This window comes from Gossypium raimondii, chromosome 8 (genome assembly GCF_025698545.1).
Source record: "Gossypium raimondii isolate GPD5lz chromosome 8, ASM2569854v1, whole genome shotgun sequence".
Classification (NCBI taxonomy): Eukaryota; Viridiplantae; Streptophyta; class Magnoliopsida; order Malvales; family Malvaceae; genus Gossypium; species Gossypium raimondii.
The window spans coordinates 51328383-51350000 of record NC_068572.1 but is presented as its reverse complement, the minus strand read 5'-3'; the positions used below and the strand labels follow the sequence as shown (position 1 = coordinate 51350000).

General features: G+C 36.0%; 1 pseudogene; it reads left to right on the top strand.

The window, feature by feature from the left end:
- Positions 1–12017: 12017 nt before the first annotated feature.
- On the top strand, positions 12018–19385 carry LOC105792008 (COP9 signalosome complex subunit 8-like; annotated as a pseudogene).
- Positions 19386–21618: the final 2233 nt, after the last annotated feature.

Here is a 21618-nt window from a genome sequence, read left to right as displayed (position 1 = left end):
ATCGAATAATAGTATAACTTTGGTAAGTAGGGAATATCGTATCCACAAGAACTAAAAGTACTAGTAATTATCGTTTTTCTATTATTGAGCCGATAAATTGAAGTGATTGTTTTTAATTTAAATATACTAATCTGAATATACTAATCTAATTTAACTACTGAACGAATCGAAGCGAAATAGGAAAATAATCGAAGATAACCAATAAGAAAGACAATACCTAGGAAAGAATCTACTTAGACTTTACCTATTATTTTGAATCTAAATTAAACGATTTATTCACTTGTGTCTTGATCCGTAGAAATCCCTAAATTATATTAATATCCCTTTCGAGAGAAATAACAACTGACTCTAGGTTGATTAATTGAAATCTCTTTCTAAATAAAACCCATATTGTCGCATTAACTTGATTTATAGATTCCCCTATTAGATTTGACTCTAATCCGATAGATTTATGTTGTCCTATTTCTAGGATTGCATGTAACTCCACTCAAGTATGTTAGATATACTTTTAAGCAGAGACTTTTGCTCCACTGAAATAAGCACATTAAACATGAATTAATATCCTAAAAATATTAAAACACGAAATAAGCATACATAAATGAGAACAAGAATCATGTATTTATCGCGTAAAAAAAGAAATTAAATAATAAGATTCATCATAGGTTTCATCCTCTCTAGGTATTTAGGGGATTTAGTTCATAATCCTGAATAGAAACATTTCAAAGTTAGGATAACAACAAAACATAAAGAAACTAAATAAAACTTCAAAGGAAATTAAATGAAGATCTTTGATCCTGAAGGAGATTCGCTTTTGAGTTGATTTCAATGGCGTTCTTCGAGTCTTTTCTTCGATCTTCTTTGAGTGCTCCCTTAGGTCTTTTTCTAATTGGTATTTATAAACTTTAGAATACTCCGAAATCTTAAAAATTAGAGTTCGTTTTTGAAAGTAGGGTGAGATATCGACACGGGCTAGCACATGGGCGTGTGCCCAGCCCGTGTGGAAATGCCCAGGTCGTGTGAATATTAGAAACAACTCTATTTGTCTAATTTTGGCTCGTTTTTTACTCCTTTCGCTCCCAAATGCTCTCCTAAGTATAGAAACATGAATTTAAAGGATTCGGGGTATCAAATTCACTAATTTACATCATTAATCATCCAAAACTGCATTAAAAATGAGATTAAAATATGTTACTTTTACAGCTTATCAAATATCCCCACACTTAATCGTTTGCTTGTCTTTAAGCAAAATCCTCAACTCTAATTAAAATTAATATTTCTTAACTTATAATTCCCATCAATAATGTTTCAAAATAATTCACAAATAGTCATACATTGACAATTCAACCAAAAGAGCACTAAAGCCTCAAACAATCCAAGCTAACATTTTTAAATACGAAAACATAGGTGTTTCCCCTTATTTAAGCAGTTACATTTAACTCAAAATCGACAAGAATCGACAAGAATCGACATCCTCACTAAAGATTCACTCAAGTCACTTAAAGTGTTTAAGGTTCAAGAATAAGCACTCAATAGTCAAACATGAAAAGTTATTACCATAGGCTTGCATGAAAATCAAATCTCCACCACTATAAAATTATATGATACACAAATTAAAAGGTCTTTAAGAGGTTGTAATGGGGCTGAGGTTAAGGGTGTAGAGAAAGGCCGAAATGGATGGTTAAAATCGAGATTAAATTGATAAATTACCAAACTAGAAAAAATAAATAATTGTTGAATTAAAACAATTACATCAATTGAAAACTATTCAAGAATAAAAACGAACTTCTTCCCAAAATATGAATTTAATTGTTCAAGTTTAATCAACATAGAACTAAATAATAATCAATATATATATTTTATATTTTTTCGATTTTTTTATACAATAAGAAATAATTTAGCAAATCAAACAAAAGAGTATAATTAGGTAACTAACCAAATAAAATCTCGACAAAAAGGGAGTCAATAAAACAGGAAAAAGTTTCAACGTTAAAAAAATGAGTTATGGGTTAACATTAATGGGTAAATAAAGAGACGGTGCGTTTGGCTCAACGGGGTTCACTAAGGGTTAATTATGTAGCTAGGCTTTTTATGGGATAAGTGGGTTAAAACCTAAGTGCCTTTATCATCTCAATATATCAAATCAAAAGGTGTGGTCTCGACATGTATAATCGACGCAAGTTCTAGAATAACAAATCAAATTGACACACTCATAACCAATAATAAAATGAGCAAGAAAAATGCATGCTCTAAAGACTCAAAATCTCACAAAAAAATAATGGTTTTTGATGTCATTCTTGCAAATTTCAAACTTCAAGATAATACTTTAATTTAGAGAAACCACCTAAAAAATTTAATTTCTGAAACATAGCCTATCATGCTTGATTCTCTCGTGTCTTAAAGTTTATATCAACCAATGCATAATTATCGACAAATTAATCTAAAACACATCAATAAAAATTCCAAATCGACAAAAATTCATTCCAATGGAAGTATGAGAAAATTACTTAAATATAAGACATAATTCAGGGATTTTCTAATAATTATATAAATAACCTCCCTACACTTAAGATATACATTGTCCTAAATGTATAAATAGATATAATCACAGTATAAACAAAATATCAGAAGAAAGGGAGAAAACTAAAACTGCCCTGAATATTGGATGAAATTGCCAGAATGGTGAGAATCGAAATTGTAGATAAATCTAGATGTAGTGCATGATTCCGAACAAACCAATAAAAAAATAAACACAAATAGTGAAGAAGATTAAGGGGTTATAACTTGAGTAGAAACAACCATAAAAATATAGTTCAAAAGATAATAATTAAATGAAATACAAGAAAATAAAAAGAAAACAAAACAACTAAAAAGAGAAATAAACATTAAATTAAATTAAATTAAAAAAACAAATAAAATCAATAATCCTCATTGTCGGAGGCATCAGTAGGGTGAGTCGCGGTGCCGAAGAAGAGATATGGAGGTGCTGACAGATCTACTGCAGTGTCACGTCAATACTATCGAACCTCTAAAAGCAGAGCTGCTCGAAGCAAGTGAACCACTCAGAGAAGTAATTTAATGTAGCAGCAGAAGAAACATGACGGTGACTCGAAGGTGGAGGATGAGGTGGGTTCTCGTAATGGAAAAAGGACATCATCAGTGATGTCCTCAGGTTTATTCTGAGAATTAGAATAAAATTATCGGTATTGAGAAGGATCTACTCCACGAAGCCGCTCGATCATCCTCATATAGGTCATGCTCGATATCCTCTGTGGAGACATTTGGTCGGCGAGTGTAAGCGTAGAGGACTACTCTAGTGTGTCGAGGAGATTGAAGTGTCGAGCTAGTCGAGTCCGTGTGTGGCCAGCCCGTGTAGCTCACACGAGCATGTGGCCAGCCCGTGTGGAAATGCCCAGGCCGTGTGAATCCTGAAAACAACTTTATTTGTCTAATTTTGGCTCATTTTTCGCTCATTTCGCTCACAAATGCTCTCCTAAGTATAGGAACAAGAATTTAAAGGATTAGGATCATCAAATTCACTAATTTACATAATTAATCATTCAAAAATGTATTAAAAATGTGATTAAAATATGTTAGTTTTATAGCTTATCAAAAATGTATTAAGAATGTGATTAAAATATGTTACTTTTATAGCTTATCAATAAACCACATTTTTTTTCATCCACTTTCACCTCAATCTCGTTAATAAAATCGTACCTCCTAACTGATTCCATCTTATTCTTATCAATTTTCAACTCTATAAAGAAGACAAGTTGGAGTTTATATAACTTTAGTATATTCTGAAGTCTACGTACTGTTCGTAGGTCCCCTAAACCATGGACATTCCAGCATAAAATTTTTATTGCTCTCGATTGGCAAGCCGACTAGCTACTGTCGATCCTATTTGAGATGATATTTTTGCTTATTCTATCTTATCACCTTTTCCAACCATGTTTTCTTCAGTTTCAAATTACCCCACTGTTGCTTTTGCCCTTTTACTTTCGGCTGTATTTGGGAAGAGCGATTTTATATCCTCAAGACCATCCTAATCCCCCTTTTTTTAGTAGATGAGTCCCCCTCACTTTGGTCAATTGGTGTACTGTTTCCTATTCGTCTCCATCCTTTTCGTGGCCCCTTGGGTTTATCAATAATGTTTTAAGAGAAATCAGTTTGACCCATTTTCATAGCTGAAGGAGAATTGACCCAAGTTGAATGTCCACTATATTCCACTGTATCCTTAACATGACTTTTAGAGAGTAAGACTTCTCCATTGCGTTCCCTCTTTCCTCGTACCAAACTTTATCTTTTTCCTTAATATTCGGTCGTAACAAATTTCAGTTCAAGTTGGTCTTGATCTCCCTTATTCCTAAATTGTCCTTCGTCGATGTCCACTTTCTTCCTTGAACAGTATCGAAATTCGTGTTACCCTCTCTTCCTTCATCAGATCTCCTTTAGTAGTAGCATTGTGGCATCGATTTCTTCATGGTAACTCCTAGCCACATACTAATTTTCCTTATTAAGTTTGATTCTGCTTTCAGGGCTAGAAAGAAAGGCAGATCATTTTTCGATAATTCTTTTGATTCATTTGGAGTATCATTGCAATCCTTTATCCTGTGTCCTATACAACCACATCCAAAGCAAAAGCCAGGCAAATTTTCATATTTAAAAGGAATCCAGGACTTTTCTTGTGTGCTAGCCAGAATAAAGATCCCCCTACGTAATGGTTTTTGGACATCTAACTCTACTTTTATATGACAGAATTCCCCCATTACTTTCGAACTAATGATTCCTCCAAAAGTGGATCCAATTGCATGTGTAAGGTCTTTCTTGTCACATTCAGGTGGACAATGACCTATTTTGAGCCAAAAAAGAAACTGAACCAAACGAAGATTGCTTCTATCTATCGATTTTTCCAGTTTTTTTAAAAATCACCAAATTTCGTCTAAAAAGCCATGGTCTTCTTGCCATTATTGATTCCAGATCTCCCTCATCTTCAAATTTAATCATGGACAAGTTTTGACTTACAATTTTAATATCAATTTTTTTTGTTTTCTAGATACTCTTCAATTAGGCTCAAAAGCTATCTGGGTTGTAGGTTTTCATCGTCTATACCGTCCCTAAGAGAGTCGGCTTTCCATTGGGGACCACCAGTGAAATTTTGACTGTTAGATGTACCAATTCTTCTTCCAAGAAAGAGATATCGTCTCTTGTCATAGTAATCTTTGCCACCACCCTACTCATGACCCAACCACAATAAACTTGTTTCTTTGGGAGACTTACGAGAGAGCACTCTTGACTTGAATAGAGTACTGTAAAATTTTTTAATGAATTTTAAATAATTTATTATATGAATTTTAAACAAATCATCCCACTTTCTTGAATTTTCGGGCACTACTATTAACAATTATTTTCATTTTGATTAACTACAGTTAATTTAAGATTAGTAAATGTTATTGTACATTCATTTTCATCACCCAACTTTAATAAAATAAATGAATGCACAATAACTTACCGTACCTCAAAGTAAAGGCAGGTGATCAAAATGAAAATAATTGTTATTACAAAAAATTTTGGAAAAAAATTGGGTAATTGTAGTTAACTAGAAAAATTGACAACTGAACTAAATTATTGAGGAATTATTTTTTGAAGTCTATGTTGACGTGTAGCGAGCCTAGCTTTAAGACTTTAGCACCACCCTCTAACATGGATATTTCTTTCAGCCATTCCAATTGGGCTCTGGAAGAAGAAAAAAGAAAAAAGTGTAAAGGAGAATAACAAAAGAAGTTGAGATGAAGTTCAGTGTCCTCAATGAAGCATTGGTCTCCATATATGCGATAATCTCATGCTTAAGGTGCTTTTCCTTTTCTCCCCTTTTCTTCTGCTTGATTCATCTGATTTTAGATATTTCAAAGTTTTTCCTTTTTTGTTTTTTTTTCTTAATTTGATCTTTCTAAAATAAGAAAAATTGATCTATATTGAAAAAAAAGTTGCAGCGGAGGGCGTTGCTTTCCAAAACAAATGACCTTTTGCAATTTGTTGAGAATGTGCCTTAGACTTGCTTAATAATAGGTCTGTAGACCAAGTTTTTAGGGATTTTTAATTTTTTTTTATTTTTTGTCACATAATTTTTAATTTTTTGTCCAACAGCTTGTCCCTGTGTGAATTAAACAACTCGTTTACCTTATCCATGGTGGAATCAAGAGACATCTTTACATAGTCTCTGGACTGCTCCTTCCAGTTTGCTATGCGATCCTCGACCCCATCGAGTGCCTCCTTTACATCCTCCATGGATCCTTCGAGTTTACCCACACGTTCTTCTACTGCCGATAATGTCTTCCTCAAAGACTTTCCCACCCACCTTTGTTCGAACTCTTCTCTCGACATCCCAACGGTGCCTTTGAACCAACAACTCAGATATTACTTGGTTTAAACCTTGCTCGGATACCACTTGTCACGGGGCTAGACCTTTCGTCTTGCAATCCGTGCGGCCTTAGGCGATCCATTCGTCCAAACTCGCCCAAGTCAGCCTTAACTCAAGTGAGGATTCTTTTAGAACTCCTGCAAGGCACCAATTGAAGAGCAGAAGCGATTTATGCCAAAAGAAGAACAACAAAGAACACCAGAAAGAACAGAAAAGAATGCACACAAGGTGTTTGAGTAAATGCTCTCTATTTCTCTTATTCACAAAGAATAATGAAACAATGAATGGAGTGAGTACAACTGAGGGGAGACTCTCTATTTATAGTTGAGCTCCCCCAAAATCGACGGTCAAAATACATTTACATCGACGGATGATATTAACCATATCTCTTAATTTTAGGGATTTACAAGATATGCCTTATCAAATCAAATCTAATCTTTACAAGATATAATTCCCTCTATCTTCTAAGATTAGTTACCATATTAGCTTAAGTTGCCATCACTTCATTATCGGGCCAACCAGGCTTCAATCTGATAGGCTTGCCCAATAGCTCTTTGAATCAGGCCAGTTCTTGTGGGCCAAATGATCCCTATCTAAGCAATAGACCTCTATTGGATGCATTTGGTGCGATGGTCACGAGCTTTGAACTTCGGCCCGTGACATTCTCCCCTACCCATTCTCACAACGTCATCGTTGTGACTTTTGAATGGCACTGATTGGATTTGCCTCGGTCTCGTCTCAACGCCTTAGCCTTCTCCTTTCTTCGGGACTTTTTCCTCGACTTACGTCGCTTCTTAACTCGAACCGTCCTACTCGTTTGTACATCTCGATGACAAGAAGTTATGACTCGAATAGAATCCTCTTGATTCACCACACTTGGCTTCACTTTGCCCACAGTCTTTCGGCCTCTTTGCTCAAGAACTTCGAAAGGGCCCCTACGTTCTTGCCAAGTCAACAAGTTAGAATTCAAAACACTATCACAGTGTTTGGAATGTACCTTTGCATTTACTCTGGTCAACTGTCCCACATGCATCACTTCTTTTTCTTGAAGTCCGATGCACCACCCACCTCTCCCATAGGTGGAAGCCTTGTCGATGACTCAGCCAACTCCGATGCTTCACTCAACTTGAGTCTTATTGGTCCCAGCTTTATTGTTTTCATTGCAACTCTTTCCTCTAAGTCTGATGACAAACTCACCTCTTCCTTGGGTGGAAGCCCCTCCGATGACTCAAGCTCAAACATTGCCTTTCTTTTGACTCCGGCTTACTTTGGACAGCTTCGCAACTCATGCGGACCACGGCACAAGAAGCACTTTACTCGCTTCTTTTCACTTCTCTTTGCCCTCTTAGCTTCGGCTTTTCCTTTTCTCGAACCAAGCTTCTTGGGCTTCTTGTCTGCTCCATCGTTCCCCTTGATGACAGACTTTCTCGGACACTTTCGCAACCTATGCGGACCATGACACAAGAAGCACTCCACTGGCTTCCCCTTAAGCGCGAATTTCTTCAGACATTTTTTTAACATGTGTAAACCCGCCGCAAAGAAAGCATTTCAACTTGTCCATTTTCCTCTTGGGTTTCTTCTTCCCAACTCGTGGTTTCCCATTACCACCATTGTCGCTGTTGCCATTGCCATCAACAATATCTTCCTTGTGATTCATTTCACATACGCCCCTTTCCTCGGACTTGGAAGACCCAAGCTTGTCTTTCTCTAAACCAAGCTTGACCACGGACTCAACTACCGTCATGGCTTCCGACAGCTTTTGGACACCTCTTTGTTCCACCTCCTGTCTGACCCACGGCTTCAATCCATTCTGAAAAGCAAGCAATGCCTCTCTTTCGGTCACCTCTGAAACTTGGAGCATGAGTTCCTTGAACTCCCGAACATACTCCCCCACTGTGCCCCGTTGCGTTATCCCTTGCAACTTTGCCCGAGCTTCTTCCTCGGTAAATTCTAGGTAAAACTGTCCCTTCAATTCGCATTGGAACTTTTGCCACGTCTCAACCTCACCTTGCCTTTTATCTGTGGTCCTACCTCGCCACCATAAAAGCGCAATGTCAGTAAGAAACATTAAAGCAGTGTTTACCTTAATCGCATCATCCATGATGCCAGTTTTTCATCCTCCACAAGAAATTATCCACATTGTATGCAGACCTTGTCCCCATAAACTCTTTCGGCTTTGGGACATCCTCGTTACTGAGTGCTGCATTTGCCACTCCATTCCCCATAGCTGCTCGACACAAGGCCAGCTCTCCCTCGAGCTCCTCTATTCTTGTGCTCAAAGCCCTCGTCGTGGCCATTGTTTCTTCCTTCAAAGCCATCATCATGGTCTCGAGAGCATCATTCCTTTCTGACAGCTTGTCCCTGTGTGAATTAAACAACTCGTTTACCTTATCCATGGTGGAATCAAGAGACATCTTCACATAGTCTCTGGACTGCTCCTTCTAGTTTGCTATGCGATCCTCGACCCCATCGAGTGCCTTATTTATATCCTCCATGGATCCCTCGAGTTTACCCATACGTTCCTCTACTGCCGATAATGTCTCCCTCAAAGAATTCATCTCCCACCTTTATTCGAACTCTTTTCTCGACATCCCAACGGTGCCTTTGAACCAACAACTCATATATTACTTAGTTTAAACCTTGCTCTGATACCACTTGTCATGGGGCTAGACCTTTCGTCTCGCAATCCGTGTGGCATTAGGCGATCCGTTCGTCCAAACTCGCCCAAGTCAGCCTTAACTCAAGTGAGGATTCTTTTAGAACTCCTCCAATGCACCAATTGAAGAGCGAAAGCGATTTATGTCAAAAGAAGAACAACAGAGAACACCAGAAAGAATAGAAAAGAATGCACACAAGGTGTTTAAATAATGCTCTCCATTTCTCTTATTCACAAAGAATAATGAAATAATGAAACAATGAATGGACTGAGTACAACTGAGAGGGAGGCTCTTTATTTATAGTTGAGCTCCCCCAAAACCGACGGTCAAGATACATTTACATCGACGGATGAGATTAACAATATCCCTTAATTTTAGGGATTTACAAGATATGCCTTATCAAATCTAATCTAATCTTTACAAGATATGATTCCCTCTATCTTCTAAGATTAGTTACCATATTAGCCTAAGTTGCCATCTCTTCATTATCGGGCTAACCAGGCTTCAATCTGACAGGCTTGCCCAATAGCTCTTTAAATCGGGCCAGTTCTTGTGGGCCAAATGATCCCCATCTGAGCAATAGACCTCAATTGGATGCATTTGGTGCGATGGTCACGAGCTTTGAACTTCGGCCCGTGACACCTTAGACTTGCTTAATAATAGGTCTGTAGACCAAGTTTTTAGGGATTTTTAATTTTTTTTTATTTTTTGTCACATAATTTTAGCAATATGTTAAGTGTTTGTGGTATGATTTTAGGAGTAAGTTTAACAGGCTTCTGTTTTTTTTTTGCCCATATAATCTGAACAATACAACAGGTTATAATATGCTTCCAATATATCTTTCGTTCACATTTTCTATGTTTCATTTTTTTTGTTAAAAAACCAACAACTGGCATCAAAGCTCTTATCTTAAGTGATCTGTGAGTTGAGAGAAGCATATAAGTTTTAGACATGGAAGCTGACACAATGTCGTTTTCTCATATTGTTCCACCAATTTTTGATAGTGACAACTATCAAGCTTGGGCTGTTAGAATGACAGTTTATCTTGATGCGATGGATCATTGGGAAGCATTATAAGAAGATAACGATGTTTCGTCATTGCCGGCAAATCGAACAATGAATTAATTAAAGACTCACAAAGAGAAGAAGACAAGGAAATTCAAAGCTAAAGCATGCATTTTCTCTGTTATTTCAAGCAAAATATTTACAAGAATCATGAATTTTGGGTCAGCAAAAGAAATTTGGGACTACCTCAAGAAAAAATACCAAGGCAATGAAAGAACAAAAATATGCAGGTGCTCAATTTGATTAGAGAGTTTGAAATACTAAAAATGAATGAGACAGAAACCATTAAAGACTATTCTGATAAGTTGGAGGGAATAGTAAACAAGCTAAGATTGTTGGGTAATGATTTTTCTGATGATCGAATAGTGCAAAAAATTCTTGTCACTTTGACTAACAAATATGAGTCTAAAATTTCTTCATTAGAAGAATTTAATGATTTGTCAAGTATATCCTTGGCAGAATTAGTGAATGCATTGCAGGTTCCAGAACAAAAGAGAAAGATGAGACAAGAAGCATCAGTAGAAGATGCTTTTAGGGCAAAAAATTCGGGAGGCAAAAATAAGAAAATTGAAGATAAGACCAGCAACAATAAAAACAACGAGACATATCCTCCATGTCCACACTATAAGAAGACAAATCACTTACCAAAGAAGTGTTGGTGGAGGCCTGATATCAAGTGCAGAAAATGTGACAATATTGGGCACATATAACGGGTTTGTAAATCTCAACAACATGGAGAGACAAAAGCATCTATTGAGCAACAAGAAGATGAGTTCCTTTTTGTGGTGACATGTTTCTCAAATGATCTTGGTTGATCGAAAGCGACTGCACAAATCACATGATCAATGATCCAACAACTTTCAAATAACTTGATAAAACTATCATTTCCAAAATAAAAGTTGGAAATGGTGAGTTTATTCTAGTTAAAAGAAAAGGAACAGTGGCTATTGAAAGTTTAACAGGTTTGAAACACATAATTGATGTTCTATATATGTGCCTAACATTAACCAAAATCTTCTTAGTATTGGGCAATTGATTAAAAAAAGGTTTCAATGACATATTTGAAGACAAATGGTTCTTGATCAAAGACTCAAAAGGCAAGGATGCATTCAAAGTAAAAATGAAAGAAAAAAGCTTTGGTCTAAATCTAATGGAGGAGAAGCCAACAACAAAGCAATTGCTAGAGACTCCTCAGTACTTTGATGACAACATAGATGATGTTCTAGTTCGTGACACAATAACTTTATCTAAAATTTATGAAAGGTACAATGTTTTTGTATTTGAGTCTGTTGAGTTTAAAAAAGCTGAGAAAGATGACAAGTGGATTAAGTAATGAGAGAAAAGTAGCTCAAGGCATTCTAAGTTAAGGGACAAGAGGAGAAAGTTTGCATGTTAAACAATGCCTCATATAGTCTTAAACAAACTTTTAGGCTTGGTACAGTAAGATTGATGAATATCATTTGGAAGAACAGAAGATTGGTGAAATCAAGTCTATTTTTTGCAAGACTGAAGATCAAATAGCCGATATGTTAATCAAGGCTCTTCCAAAAGTTAGATTTAAAGTTTTAAAAAACAAAATAGGCTTTTGCAATTACTAAAGCAAGGAGAAGTGTTGAGAATGTGCCTTAGACTTTCTTAATAATAGGTTAGTAGACCACTTTTTTAGGAATTTTTAAATTTTTTTTTAATTTTGTCACATGATTTTAGGAGTAAGTTCAATGTTTGTGTCATGATTTTAGGAGTAAGTTTAACAGGTTTCTCTTTTTTTTTTTTGCGTATATAATCTGAACAATACAACATATTATAATGTGCTTCCAATATATCTTTCTTTCACATTTTATGTTTTTCATAGTTTTTGTTAAAATACCAACACAATTCATCTTCTCGGCCACATCTACGTTGATGCTATATAAATCCATTTATTCTTTCTTTGTTTATTTGAGCAATAAAGCTATGTTTGCGGGGCTATATTCATATTAGGGGGATGGTTTTGCAGTAATAATGCAAGGTTCCTTTGGAGATCAATACATCCAACGATAAAGGAGAGCCAACCAGAGTTGGTGGCAGCCTGAAAAATAGGTAGAAGCCGTGGACAAGGGACTATGCTGGTGTCTATGACGCTTTCGTGGCTTTGATTGGACTCAAGAAACTAAAGTTCTTGTTGGTGCTTTCTCAAGCAAGTTTCTTAATCTTATATTAGTTTTAAGAAGAGCTAATTATAAAATTTAATGTATAATGATTCAAACGCAATGGTATGGTACAATAGCAATGAAGCGTGGTTCCTAGTTCAATTCTTTGCTTTGATTGAGATGCATGACATAGAAGGAGCAGAATCATGAAAAAAATAAAGGACACTCAGTATCATAGAACGTCTAATTATCTAGGACTCTAGGTTCATTTATTTGCGGTCTTTTTTATAGAGCTTTACACTAAGAGGATGTTTGAACTGCTGCTATCTGTTTATTCAACAATAAGCATCCAAAATGCAGCTCAATATCTTGGGATGAGCGAGGAAGAATCCACAAATTGTAAGTACATGCATTGCAATTATGTTAATGCTGTGAAGTTTCTACTACTTAATATTTATTTTTAAATGTTTAACCGCCTTACTGCAAGACAGAGACATGTCTGGTTTATATCAATAATAATAGGTGATAACAATGTCAAGAAGTATCTAATGGTTATGGTTTCAACATCTCTAGACTTCAAAACCTCTTCCTTACCAAAGATTAGTAACATTTGTGCTCTCCATACATTCAAAATGTATAAAATATGAGACTCAAAAGAATTGTGGCCAAGAAAGCTATCTTTTTTAATCTACTATTACTACGAATATATTGTTTTTACTTCTTAGTTTTAAGAAGCCTAATTGATGGCCATAAAAAAAAAGACCCTAAATTGCCAGTGGAAAGCCACATACTAATAGGCATATGCCAAACTAGGGTAAATGATAACCGTATGGACTACCATCCAAGTCTAACTATACTAATAGATCATGTGCTATTAACCTTGCATGTCCAAAATGGATATGCTTTTTGTTACGAAATATTGCTATTGATGGTTCAACTCATCAAAGGGGACTAAAACTTTAGGATTCGTTAGAGAGAGACCCAAATCTCTTCTAAGTTTCTTGATAGAAATTCTACATAGTTTTTATTGTTCCATATGTCCCGTTAAATGAGGATCACTCTTGTTACACGAATCGCACTCTTATTCTAGAAACGAAATAAGTTGACTGAAATAAAAGCACAACAAATCCTAAGGAAAGAAATAAAATCACAACCTAAGCCTTAATTGAGGAATCAAAATTAGAACCTTTTCTAACATAGATTCGGCCCATAACACTTTTCCTCTTTGCTAGAATGGCACTAGCAAAGCTTATCCATTATGGAATTAAAGAATGCATCATCTGGAATAGAGACAAAGGTAATAAAGGAATTATTGAATCATAATATACTAGAATGCATTGGTCAATACAACCATTTGCCAAGGACATTCAGCAGATGAAAACTTTCTTCATCAACTTAACTATGAGGAATGAATGGCATGCAGGAAGATGGTGGACAAGGGAGGCGACTTTAAGGGAATTTAATAGAAGTGCTTTGACTGTGCAAAATCATAATTTTATGTGTGTAATGAACTCTTTTAATTTCACTTGTCCTTATGTTCTGCTTGTTGTGTTTCCATATAAAAAAAAGTTTTGGTTGATTAGTCTGGCAAAAGAGGATCATAGACTTTGTAAAGAGTCTCCAATCTTCCAATGTACTCTTTTTTCAAGGGTTGTTTTAGATTGCTTTAGTGCTATTTGGACTTCTAAGAGATCAAAGATAAGGTTAATTTTTTGTCATCACAACTGTTTGGGGCTTGTTTGTAACCTAGTTTAGGCTTTCAAGTTTTTCCAAGTGTTGAACTAGCTTTGGTTTTATGTTCATGCATTTGCTGCATTTATTTTAGCGCTTGAGGTGGTATATTTGGGAATGGGCTCTTACTGTCAAGTCTCAATCCTATTTTCAGCTTAACGTTTCACATTCTGTGTAGTTAACAAAATGTAGTGTGTTACTATGCGCATTGTTTTTCGGGTTGTTGATGGTTATATGCATTGGCTTCAAGTTGTTTATGCCTGTTGCATGTAGATGTGTTGGATAAATGGCAGAAGCAACCAACCAAATGAAACACTAAGAGCATAAGCTCTCAAACAGCAAGCAGAACAAAAACAAAAGGAAAAGAAAAACAGGAAACTCAAGAGCAAAAATGTAACCGAATAGAATACCATTTTTCATTTCATTTGAAAATATATGAGTTACAAAATTGGAATGTCAGTTACCTAAGCTTGTAACTGCTCACACTAAATTTGGCAAGTTGCTAATTAACAATTACAAACTCAAAGCTGAAACATATCAGCTGTTACATCTATCATTATCAAATTCTACTAACTATGAAATCAAGTTGCATATCAACTTGTTTCATTTACAAAAGATTACAAATATCAAAAGTAAACAAAATAAAAAAAATGAATCAAGCTGCTCCTAGCCTTGCTCGAATTCTGGTCTGCTGCAGTGGCTGGTCTGCTCCTTGGCCAAATATTGCATTGCAATCCATGTTTAACACTCCTCCTTGGACTATAGGCAACAAACGCCAATCAATTCCCTCAGAAGTTCAAACCTCATAGTACCAATAGGCTTTGTCAAAATGTCAGCCAATTGATCTTGTGAGCTACAATATCCAAGACTCACATCCTTTGATTGCACTGCCTCTCGAACAAAATAAAATTTGAGTTTAAAGTGTTTTGTTTTGCCATGAAAAACAGCATTCTTAGAGATAGCTATTGTTGATTGATTATCAACCATAATCTCAGTAGGCTCAAATTGTTCCTCATGCAAATCACACAACAATCTTCTAAGCCAAATAGCTTGACTTACTGCTCCAGCTGCTGCTATGTATTTTGCTTCAGCAGTTGATTGATCAACTGTTTGTTGCTTTTTAGAGCTCCAGCTGAAACCTCCCGAACCAAGTATAAAGAGGTAGCCTGAGGTACTCCTCATATCATCAATCAAACCTCCCCAGTCACTGTTTGAGTAACCAGTCAGCTTCAGCTAACTTCCTGACTTGAACATTACTCCAAACTTCAAGGTTCCTTTGACATACCTGAGGATTCTCTTTGCTGCCTTTAAATGTAATGTGTTACAGCTATGCATGAAACGAGATAGCAAACTGACTGAGTGCATAAGATGAGGTCTAGTTGCTGTCAAGTATAGCAAACATCCTATTAAACTTCTATACTCCCTTTCATCCACTTTTTCTTCATTTCTATAGCTGCTTAACTTTTGGCCTATAACCAGTGGAGTACTCACTGACTTGCAATTTTCCATGTGAAATTTAGTGAGTATTTTCGAGGCAAAGGCATGTTGACCAATGAAAATACCTTGATCAATATGACTCACTTCCATACCAAGGAAATAACTCATAATTCCCAAGTCTGTCATATCAAACATGACTTGCATTTTCTCTTTGAACTCTTGAATCAGTTCAATTTTACTTCCAATTACCAGTAAATCATCTACATATATTAACACAATCAACAGTGTCTCATCATTGGACTTATTCACAAACAAAGTTGGTTCACTCAAGCTTTTCTCAAAGTGGAGTTTGGACAGATACTCATCAATTCTGTCATACCAGGCTTGAGGAGCCTGTTTTAAACCATAAAATGCCTTCTTCAGCCTATAAACCTTGTCCTCCATTCCTTGGACTTTGAACCCATCAGGTTGTTCTACATATATCTCCTCTTTAAGGAAGCCATTTAAGAAGGTTGACTTGACATCAAGCTGGTGCACCTTCCACTGTTTCTGTGCAGCCAAGGCAAACAACAATTTGATAGTATCCAGCCTAGCTACTGGAGCAAAAGTCTCCTCAAAATCAATGCCAAATTGTTGGTTGTACCCTTTCACCACAAGTCTTGCCTTGTGCTTGTTCAGAGAGCCATCTGCATTGAACTTTGCCTTGTAAACCCACTTGACACTAATGACCTTCCTCTGTTCAGGTCTGTCCACTAGATCCCAAGTATCATTCTTGTGGATCATATCAATTTCAGCCTCCATAGCTTTCCTCCAGCTCTTGCATCTAGCAGCCTCTTCATAATTTGAGGGTTCAATAATGGCCACATTGCATCTCTGGTAGATGTCAGCAATGGACCTGGTCCTTCTCACATGAGCATCATCAACATTGGCATTTTTCTGCCAATTCCAGATTGCTATCACCTTTCTCTTCTTCAAATGAACTTGTATCTGAACCATCAAAGTCCCAAAATCTTGTTTCATCAAATTTAACATCCTTACTTACCAAAATCTTCTTGGTCGAGGGATCAAATATCCTGTAGCCCTTCTTACAGCCACTATAGCCAACAAATATGCCAACAATTGACCTCTTCTCAAGTTTGGTCCTTCTTTCTGCTGGTACAAGCACATAACATATGCAGCCAAACAATTTTAAATGTGAGACAACAGGTTTGAGACCATACCATGCTTAAAAAGGGGTTTTGTCCTTCACAGCATGTGTTGGCAGCCTATTAAGCAAATAAACTGAAGTATTGACACCTTCAGCCCAAAAGATACCTGGAAGTTTGCTTTGAAACAACAAACACCTGGTTATGCTCATCACTGTCCTGTTCTTCCTCTCACTCACTCCATTTTGCTAAAGAGTGTACACAGTGGCCAGTTGATGATGGATTCCAGCCTGCTCACATAGCTTCTGGAATCTTTCAAACAAGTATTCTGAGCCATTGTCTGTCCTTAAGGCCTTGATCTTATAGCCTGCTTAATTTTTTGCCCAAGCTTTAAACTTTACAAACATGTCAAACACCTCTGACTTCTGTTTCATGAAGTACACCCAGTAAAATTTGGTCAGATCATCAATAAACAAGACAAAGTACTTACTGCCATTCAGTGAAGGTGTCTTCATTGGTCCACAGACATCTGAGTGCACCAACTTAAGTCTGTCTCGAGCTTTCCATGCCTGGTTTGCTGGAAAAGGCAACATGGCTTGTTTACCAAGCTGACACACCTCACAAACACCTTCACTTGTATTAACTTTCACAATGTCCTCTGTCATGTTCATTTTGTGCAGCAAGTCAAGTGATTTGAGGTTAACATGGCCAAACCTCTTGTGCCAAAGATCAGTATCATCCACTGAGCTTGTGTAGGCTCTTTTCTCAAGCTTGTTCACATCCAGCATGAAACATTTGTCTTCCATAAGTGCTGAGACTATCTCCCTACCATAGACATCACTTATAATACAAGAATCATTCTTGAAAACTAGTGAATAGCCTTTTTTAACTAGCTGGCCTACACTTAGCAGGTTCTGATCAATTTCAGGAACATAAAGCACATCTGAGATAATTTTGTTACCTGATCCAGTATTGATCACAACATTGCCTCTCCCCTTTGCTTCAATTAGGTTGCCATTGCCTATCTTGACTTTCGAGACATAGCCTTTGTCAAGATCCTTGAACAAACTCTCATCAGTAGTCATGTGGTGTGAGCAACCACTGTTCACAAGCCAGCTACACTTTCTGTTGACTGCAAAACATGAAGCAGTGAACACATACTCCTCCTGGTCTTGTATACCCTCAGCAGTCTTGGCTTGTACTGGCTGAGCTTGAGCCTTCTCATGATTTCTGCAAATCTTCTCATGATGGCCATACTACTTACAATTTTTGCACTGTATGTCTGGTCTGGTCCAGTAAAACTTCTCTAGGTGATTGGTCTTCTTGCAGTGAATGCATGGTGGAAACGTCTTCCTGCCTACTTCTCTGTTAGTTTCTCTTCTTGCTTTGTCCTTTCTTTCAAACCAAGGTTTCTTAGCTCTCTGATTTGAGCTAGAACCCTCTCTGGCTCTTGCTTGAAATGCTCCTTCAGGATTCTCCTCCTGTTTGCTAGACCTTCTCTGCTCGAGTGCATAAAGAGAATTAACCAATTCAGACAAGGAAATGGTTGTGAGGTCCCTCGAGTCCTCTAGTGAGGAGATTTTTTATTCAAACCTCTCTGGAAGAGTGGTGATCACCTTCTCAACCACTCTACTGTCACTAAAATCCTCTCCTAGAAGTCTTATGTTATTGACAGTAGCCATTATCCTGTCAGAATACTGTTTAATAGTTTCTAACTCCTTCATCTTTAAGTTTTCAAACTCCCTTCTCAAGTTGATGACTTGTTGCTGCCTGGTCTTGTCTGATCCCACAAACTCCTCTTTTAGCCTATCCCATGCCTGCTTAGGAGAATCACAGGCCATAATGCGAGTGAAAATAACATCTGACACACCATTCTGCAGACAGGCTATGGCTTTGTGTTTCTTGGCTCGTTCCCCACCATGTTGCCTGATCTGAGCAATGGTAGGATTTGCTCTTAATGGTGCTGGCTCGACATCACTTTTAACTGCACTCTAGAGGTCAAGTGCTTAAAGATATGTCTTCATCTTGACAACCCAAATGTGGTAGTTGTCTCCAGCAAAAACTGGTGGTGGAGGAGGAGCAAAACTCATGCTGCTGAAACTGACTTTGCAAACACGATTCTAAGTTGGTATTGAAAACTAAAGTTTAAACAACAGAGGTCCTCAAAGATAGGAGGCTCTGATTACCATTTGTTGGATAAATGGCAGCAGCAAGCAACCAAATGAAACACAAAGAGCATAAGCTCTCAAACAGCAAGCAGAACAAAAACGAAAGGAAAACAAAAACAGGAAACTCAAGAGCAAAAATGTAACCGAATAGAATACCATTTTTCATTTCATTTGAAAATATATGAGTTACAAAATTGGAATGTCAGTTACCTAAGCTTGTAACTGCTCCCACTAAATTTGGCAAGTTGCCAATTAACAATTACAAACTAAAAGCTGAAACATATCAGCTGTTACATCTATCATTATCAAATCCTACTAACTATGAAATCAAGTTGCATATCAACTTGTTTCATTTACAAAAGATTACAAATATCAAAAGTAAACAAAATAAACAAAATGAATCAAGCTACTCCTGGTCTTGCTCGAATTCTGGTCTGCTGCAGTTGCTGGTCTGCTCCTTGGCCTAATGTTGCATTGCAGTCCATGTTTAACAAGATGCCCCCCAACGAGGTTGGATAATCGATCCCGCTTCTCAAATGCTAATTGTGACAAAGCAGTGTATCGTGAAAGAGCAGAAACTAGACCCTAGCAAATTGCAGCGACTGACGGCATACGTCTTCCACCTTGAACATTAAACCAGATTTGTAAACTTCTGACTTTTTGACTTCCTTGTTGAATCAAATTCTTCAACCAAATTAATGCTTTCGTCCAGAATTTGGGAGCTTCTGCAAATTTCATTCATCTTTGTTGTCTTACATGCCCTCGGTTTATGTTTGGAACAGTTTACTCAAATATAAAATCTAGGTCTTACTAGCAGAAGAGAATTGGGAGCAATTATGCACGCTCTTGAAACCACATATTTGCATCTCCAAATAGAACGACACGCCATTTCAATAAATTGATCTTAGTATCATTAGGTAAATTTACCTAAAGTTTGTCTTACACTGAATTTAAACAAGTTATTTTAATCCAACTAGTGGTTAGGAGACAAATTAGTTTAGCTTAAGCTATTGACAGGTGAAAATGAGACGATATTCATTTACTATTTTTTGTTTGTTCATTTTTATATGTTTATTTATATTAAATCAAAGTTTCTAATATCACGATTTAAGAAAATACATCAAAGTAAGCTATCAAAATAATCACTTATGTTTGAAATGTTACGTTTTAGTCACGTTAACATGTTGTAACATTTTAGTTACTGAGTCATTAATTGTCATTAACAGTGTAACAGTAAGTTGACGTGGCACGTTAAATCATCATTTCAAATAAAAATCTTAGGTTAAATTATACAATTGGTCCCCATATTTTTTCATTTTGAGCAATTTAGTTTTTTTTCTTTTATGTTCTTTTAACTTTCCTTTTTCTTTATTTTCTATTTTCTTCTGTTTCTCCCTCTGTTTTCTTCCCTTCTCCATCTCTTTTAACATGGTTTTTCTATATTTTCCATTTGTTAAATTTTTTTTATGTTTATGAAAAAAATGGTAAAAGCTAAAAACAAAATAAAACTTGCTTCGCTTATTCTCACCCACGGTTACAAACCCTAATCGTCCATCATCACTTTAGCAAACCAATTTGGATCTCTCAATGGCTTTGTCCACAAGCTCTCCTCACTCGAAGACCTCGCTAGTTGTGACTTATGGCAATCCACCCTCAACAAAGTTTCCCGAGCCCGTTCCCTTAACCTCCTAACCAATCCCCATGACCACCTCATTTATCTTACCTACAACATTCTCGCCCTCTTGAAATGATGTTGTTTCACTAATTCTTCAAACGAGCTCTATACTTTCAATGACTAAAACGACCACCATTCGAAACTTACCATCAACTTTACCCAAACCAATTTGGTTCCATGCTCCCTTTCTCTCTTCGGTTCATCCATGCTCTGCTTCCAATCAAGTTTGCTTGGGAATATCCAAGAAGATTTAAATCAATTTTATTGTTTGCTTAAATTTATTTGTCAGAAAATAAAAGAAAAGGAAAAAAATAATTTACACAATTCTGTAAAAGTTTGGAAACAGAAAAAAATTGTTTTGAATATAAAGAATTCAATTTATGTTTAGATTTGATTAATGATATGGTTTTTTATATTTGACTAGTTAGATCCAATTTTAGTTTCAAAATTAGATTATATTCAAATTGATATTTGATTAAAATGATTGATATTCGGTTTCGAGTGAAATTCAATTTAGGAATCATGTGAAAAAATAAGGACTTAGTTTATTTGGTGAGCAAAAATTATGTTTCGCAATGAAGAATATGAGAAGAGAGAAAAACAAAGGGAAGAAGAAAATGAAAATAAAGAAATAAAAAGAAAAAAATTAAATTGTTCAAAAAAATAAAAGTATAGGAACTAGTTTTAACAAATAAAAAAAACATAGAAAAACTACGTTAGAAGAAATGAAGGAAGGAGGAAAACAGAGGGAAAAGGAGAAAAGAATGAAAAAAAGAAAAAAAGAAAAAGAAAGTTTAAAGAACGTAAAAGAAAAAAAAATTAAATTGTTCAAAATGAAAAAAAAAATATGGGGACCAATTGTATAATTTAACTTAAAATTTCATTTGAAATGATGATCTAATGTGCTAAGTCAGCTTACTTACACCGTTAACGACAATTAACGCTCAATGACTAAAATGTTACAACACGATAACGTAAGTGACTAAAATATAACATTTCAAATATAAATAACTAAAATGCAACCTGAGACAAATAAAAGTAACTATTTTAATAGTTTACACAAAAAATTATTATTAAGTATAATATTAGGCTATTGTTGGGATAATGCAGATGCAAATGTTAAGTCAAAGTTTTTCTTTATTGAAAATTTGAAAGTTTAAGGGAGTAAAAAGTCCTCAAACTTTTTAAAAAAT